General features: G+C 39.2%; 1 long non-coding RNA gene across 1 annotated transcript; it reads left to right on the forward strand.

The window, feature by feature from the left end:
- Nucleotides 1-2605: 2605 nt before the first annotated feature.
- LOC102083284 (uncharacterized) lies at nucleotides 2606-3766 on the forward strand. The gene is made up of 3 exons (XR_002060336.2): nucleotides 2606-3204; nucleotides 3302-3413; nucleotides 3729-3766. It is a non-coding gene; the product is annotated as an uncharacterized LOC102083284 (long non-coding RNA).
- Nucleotides 3767-5689: the final 1923 nt, after the last annotated feature.

Genomic DNA, 5689 nt, shown 5'->3' on the forward strand with positions numbered 1-5689 from the left:
CTGTGATATATGATTGATAAACGTAATGGTAACTGTATAAATGTGTTCAAGGACTTTGTTACTTTTAATCATTGGAGAGCACTCGTTTCAATTCGCACTCAATTCAAACTTTACGTTGCACGCTCACCTAACTTTACGTTGCACGCTCACCTAACTTTACGTTGTACGCTCACCTACCAATTGCGTTTGCACCTTTCGTCCACACGTAAACAGCGTTTTTGGTCACTGAAAATGGAGATTTCTAAAAACGCCTGCCAGGGTGGATATTTTCGAAAACTCCGTTTTTGCATTTATGTGTGGACGAGAAAAACGGAGAAAACGCAGCGTCAAAGGTCTGCGCCAATTTTGACGTCACACTGTGCGCCACTTTTTTGTCTCGGTGCCATGAATTCCTACAATGGCAGACTTAAACAAAATACTGTTAATTTTAGTATATTCAGTGTTTAAATGCTTACATATACACACACAGTAACTGTCCCTTCACACATAGGACTCGGTTCATCTTCTATGAGCCGTCTTTGTATCTAGTTTTCCCTCTTTATTGACATTGTTCCTTATTTTTCCTCTTTTTTTCAGATCTGATTTGGTTACTACTATCCACCCATCAATACGTAAGAAACTCATGTCCTTAAAAATATTCCTAGTGTTAAACATTTTGCTTATTTGGCTATTTCCAAATATAGCAATATTAATAAAATAGCAATATATTTGTTTAATCTGATATACACTGACAATGACATCACGCTGGTCAAGGAGGCGCAAATTACGGAAAATGGTTGAGGCAGCAGAGTCAGATATAATCAGGCACTTTAATGAGATGGTTGCTGAAAAACATAAACAAAACAGCAATGCACAAGTAGAAGTTAAGCGACCGCAGGTTGCAGAAGAGTCTGGTGTGTCCCACTGTTGTCACCCGGGTATAGACAGTCAAGTATTTACCAGTCGCTATGAGCACATTTCAGAAGTATGTGAGACCGATGTATCACCCGACAAGGATAATGACTGTGACTTTAGTTTTGACAGCTTTGGTTGCCGTGCACCACCGTTTGATTCCGATAATAGTGATGCTGAAGCTGATGAGGAAGCGCCAAATACTGAATTCTTACTAACAAGTTTAAGATACTGGGCTTCTACATTTTCAGTCTCGTTGGTGGTAGTAACAGCACTCTTGGGAATTTTGCGTGTTTCACCCAGACCTACCAAAAGATGCCAGGACAGTTCTCCGGACGCAAGGTCAAATAAAAACAATAAAAATGGATGGTGGGCAATACCATCATTTTGGTTTGGCTAAAGGGTTGATCTCTCGACTAAAATCCTTGATTTTGCCTGCCAACTTGAACAACTTAAAATTGCAGTTTAATATAGATGGTTTACCCCTTTTCAAAAGCAGTAAACTTCAGTTCTGGCCAATTCTTGCAATTGCAAATGTTGACTATACAAAATCACCATTCCTTGTTGGTCTCTACTGTGGTCTTGGTAAGCCAAAAAGTGTAGTTCAGTTCTTGGACCCATTTGTGAAGGACCTCATGCACATTTTGAAGTATGGCATTATTTACAATAGCTGCCAGATAACTGTTAAAGTATGTTCATTTGTGTGTGATGCACCTGCAAGAGCTTTCATTAAAAACATAAAGGCTCATAATGGTTATTCTGGTTGTGATAAATGTGTTCAAGTAGGTGAATGGAAGAACAAAATGACGTACCCAGAAGTTAATGCAAAGCTTAGAACGGATTCAGATTTTCAGTTGATGATTGATGAAGACCACCACTTGAATCAAACATTGTCTCCTTTAGCTGGTATGGTTAAGATGATAACAATGTTTCCCTTGGATTATATGCATCTATGTTGTCTTGGAATCACAAGAAAACTCATATACTTGTGGATAAAGGGCAAAGTACTTGCAACAAGGCTGTCCAGTCGAACAGTAGTTGAAATTTCAGAAAAGTTGAAAGCTCTGTGGCCCTATACACCAAATGAGTTTAACCGCAAGCCAAGGGAATTGTCTGAAATTGATAGATGGAAAGCAACAGAGTTGCGAAATTTTATGTTGTACACAGGGCCCATAGTGCTTAGGAATAGCATTCCAGTGGAGTTCTATGATAACTTTATGTTGTTTTCTGTAGCAATGCATCTGTTGTTATCCCCCTCTATGTCTAATGAAATGGTTGATTGTGCCAATGAATTCCTGGTGTCATTTGTTTCTCACTTCGGCGAATTGTATGGTAGGGATGAAATTACATACAACATACACCAGCTGACACACCTTTCAGAAGAATATCGACTCTTTGGCCCGTTGGATAACATTGCTGCTTTCCCCTATGAAAATTACTTAGGCCAGATTAAACATCTCTTGCGAAAGCCTCACTTGCCTTTACAACAAATTGTAAAAAGACTTTCTGAAAAACCAGCTGTGAAGCCACCACCGCCAAGAAAAGCAGAAAAAGTAATGCATCAGCATTATGATGGTCCACTTGTGGCTCCGATACACCATTCAGAGCAGTACAAGAAAGTAGTGACAGAAAAGTACATCTTGTCTGTAGGGGATGGGGACAACTGTGTGCAGGTAGTCGATGACATTGCTTTAATCCGCAACATTGTGAAAGTAGATGGTGACACATTTGTTATCTTCCAAAAGTTTTGTCACAAAGAGTCTTACTTTCAGTACCCCTTACCGTCATCCAGAATTGGATGCTACAGAGTGTCGCAGCTGAACAGCAGACCTGGCATTACAAGGCTCAATAATATTACTGGCAAATATTTTCTTTGTCCAGACAACACAGCTTTCATTGCATTGCCAATCATGCATAGTCAATAAAAAAAACAGAGTTTATTTTATCGGGTTTGCTTGTAATTGTTGCCTATATACATTTTAAGCTATTATTTATTATTTAGTTCAGTCAATAGATCTAGTTTTGTAGTGACTATGAAATATATTGTAATTATCTGTTTCCTGTTTATCCTAGACAGGGCAAGAAAAGACTCCAAATTTTATAAAAAGATAAAAATGAAAGACTGGTGCAGTGTGCAGTTCAGCACTGGTGGTACAGAAATAGTCCCTAGTTCATGGTTAAATGGGGAGAAATTGTCATGGCCTCCATATCCTCCGCGAGACACATTCAGGATCCACGCCGCAGTAAAGAGGAGAGTTCATCCTGGTGCAACATGGCTCACCTATGCACCAGTCCGGCTTCTCATAAGCCATGGTGGGTATCATCTAGATTGGTGTTGTATAAATGTAACAATAACAAGTTTTTCGTGTACTAATTTTTGTCGGGCCATACATTGTGTTTGTACTTCCAGACACATTTCAAGAAGCCGAACGCAGTCTTCAGAAATATCTAAGTGAACACTGTGATACGTCTGACCTTCAGTCCGAAGCTGAAACTCAGACCAGTCATAAAAGAAAGCACTAGTAAAACTTTTTTTATTCTCAAACATATCTTTGATTGTTAAGAATTTATAATCTTGTCTTTTGTACATATCTGTGATGCTTGAATACTGCAATATAACCACATAATATAGTCCAAAAAGTGTAAGTTTGTAAACTTTTTAAAAATGCAAAGCCGTGTACACTTGTGCACATCAAAAATTCCTTGTATACTGCACCTTCTTGCACATCTCCGTTTCCTGTGTGTGTGTTATTATAAATCAAACTGTAACTTTAGGAAAAAATATGCCAAAAGCACATTTACAATTACTTATGAACTTTTTCTACTTATTTCTTTAGACCAAATCCCCTGTACACATATAGTGACTCAGAGGATGAGCAGCCCACAAAAAAACAGTTTCCCCAGGCACCTCGAGTGAAAATACCAGGTAATAAAATAATGTCTAGTGTCTGTGTACTGTGGAATTACAGGGATTATTTTACATAACCATCATCTTTATCATTGCATTAATTATCATTTCATCCAAGCATTTATTGAAGTTGCTGGCATTATGTTATAATTTGTATTACAGGGGTTATCAGAATCACATATTAACATGTTTATTACAGGTGCAGTTAGAACCACTTAAATCGTTGAGTTAAATCTATAATCTTAAAAGCTTATATGCTGAGTATATTGTTACAGTAAAATAGTAGCTGAGCAAAGGCCTGAATGTATTCAGCTTCTTGTTGCATTTGAGTTTGCCTAGTAACAGGTGACAGAAGATGGGCCAAAGAGGAGGACAAGTCCATGGGGACCTCATCACCATATTTGGAAAAGGATGCCAGAAAGGGGAACTCCTGTCTCTGCAGTTATCTCTTAAAATTGATCATTATCTGTAGAAGAGGCAAATAATGTTCTTAAGATGCAAATTATGTGCTTGTAAACGCAAGAGGGGGCGTTACAATACCCTGATATTATAAAAGCAATCTGAAGTGTATTTTTGGACGGGGATTTACAACTGATGTTTTCCAGTTTACATCTCCCCACGCTGCGTGTATTCATTAAAATCAATTGTTTGATCGACCTCTTCTGGACCATCATTGTTTTACTCTCGTCCTCAATTTCGGACCCTTAACATTTGGTGCATTGGCCGGGGTTGAGGGGAGAGACTTGGAGATTGAGACCGAGAGGGTCCGAGGCGCTCGAACGAGCAGACACGAGTCAGTGGTCGAAGTGAGTGGACATAAGCCGGCTTATTCAAAGGTAAGGCACTACCTGTTGAATTATTTCCAAACTGTGCCAGATTGGACATGTCAAATTAAAGTCTACTCACTGAAAATTACTGGTGAATGTCTGTTTTGATTTTGATGGTAATGTCATGAGCATGCTGGTTGAAGTAAGGATAAGTTATAAGTAAAAGTACTGGGTTCGAGTCCCAAAGAAAAGGAAAAGAGTTTTAAACTTATTTTAAAGTTCGAGTCTCACGTAGAAAGTAGGGAAATTGGTCATTTCTGTGGGTTCAAGTCCCGCTGGACATTGGGTCTATCTTGTGATGGTCATTTTGTGGGTTCAAGTCCCCTATGTCCACAAAGGTAGATCTGCCTCAATCTTAATCCTGTTTTGGGCTTAGATTGTTGTTTCAAATTATTATAAATTTTTCTAGAACGACAGCGGCGTCTGTTAAGAAGCGCATTGTCGGAAGGTGACGCTTCCAATTTGTCGGTGACGATCGACATCTGCCTCGGGGAGGGATAGTTCACTTGGCAAGTGTGGAGAACAACGACGCTCCAAAACAGCTACTGATTGGATCAGTTTACCGTTTAGAACGGTATTTGCGCTTTTTTGGTGTGTGTGACACATGGAAACTTTTTGGACAAGTTGTCTGTATTCTTAAATACTTTAAAAAATGTATCTTTTTCTAAACAGCCCTCACCACTCCGCAGTCTTCCCCCCAGCCCACTGACAGCAGGCATCATAATGTCCCTCCCAGCTTCCGGCACCTTTCGCCACTCCGGCAGAACACTCCAACCGACACAGCTTTGCAATCTCCCCAGCATGCAGAGTCTGATGTCGATGTCTTCCCTATAGATGGTATGCTTTTAAAATTGTTTTAAAGCTGAATCACAATGTCATTGTGCACTTATCTTCAAAACACCAGTTTATACTCCTGAATGTCATCTTGTTGTGATTTGTTTTTCTGTAGATTCCAGAGACTCTGTGAGGCCACTATTACAAGGCAAGTTCGAACATCTTGGAATTTCAGATTTTACATGGTATAAATGGTAAATGGCGTGTATTTGTACAGCGCTTTAATGAG

Source organism: Oreochromis niloticus, unplaced genomic scaffold, assembly GCF_001858045.2.
Source record: "Oreochromis niloticus isolate F11D_XX unplaced genomic scaffold, O_niloticus_UMD_NMBU tig00006675_pilon, whole genome shotgun sequence".
Lineage (NCBI taxonomy): Eukaryota > Metazoa > Chordata > Actinopteri > Cichliformes > Cichlidae > Oreochromis > Oreochromis niloticus.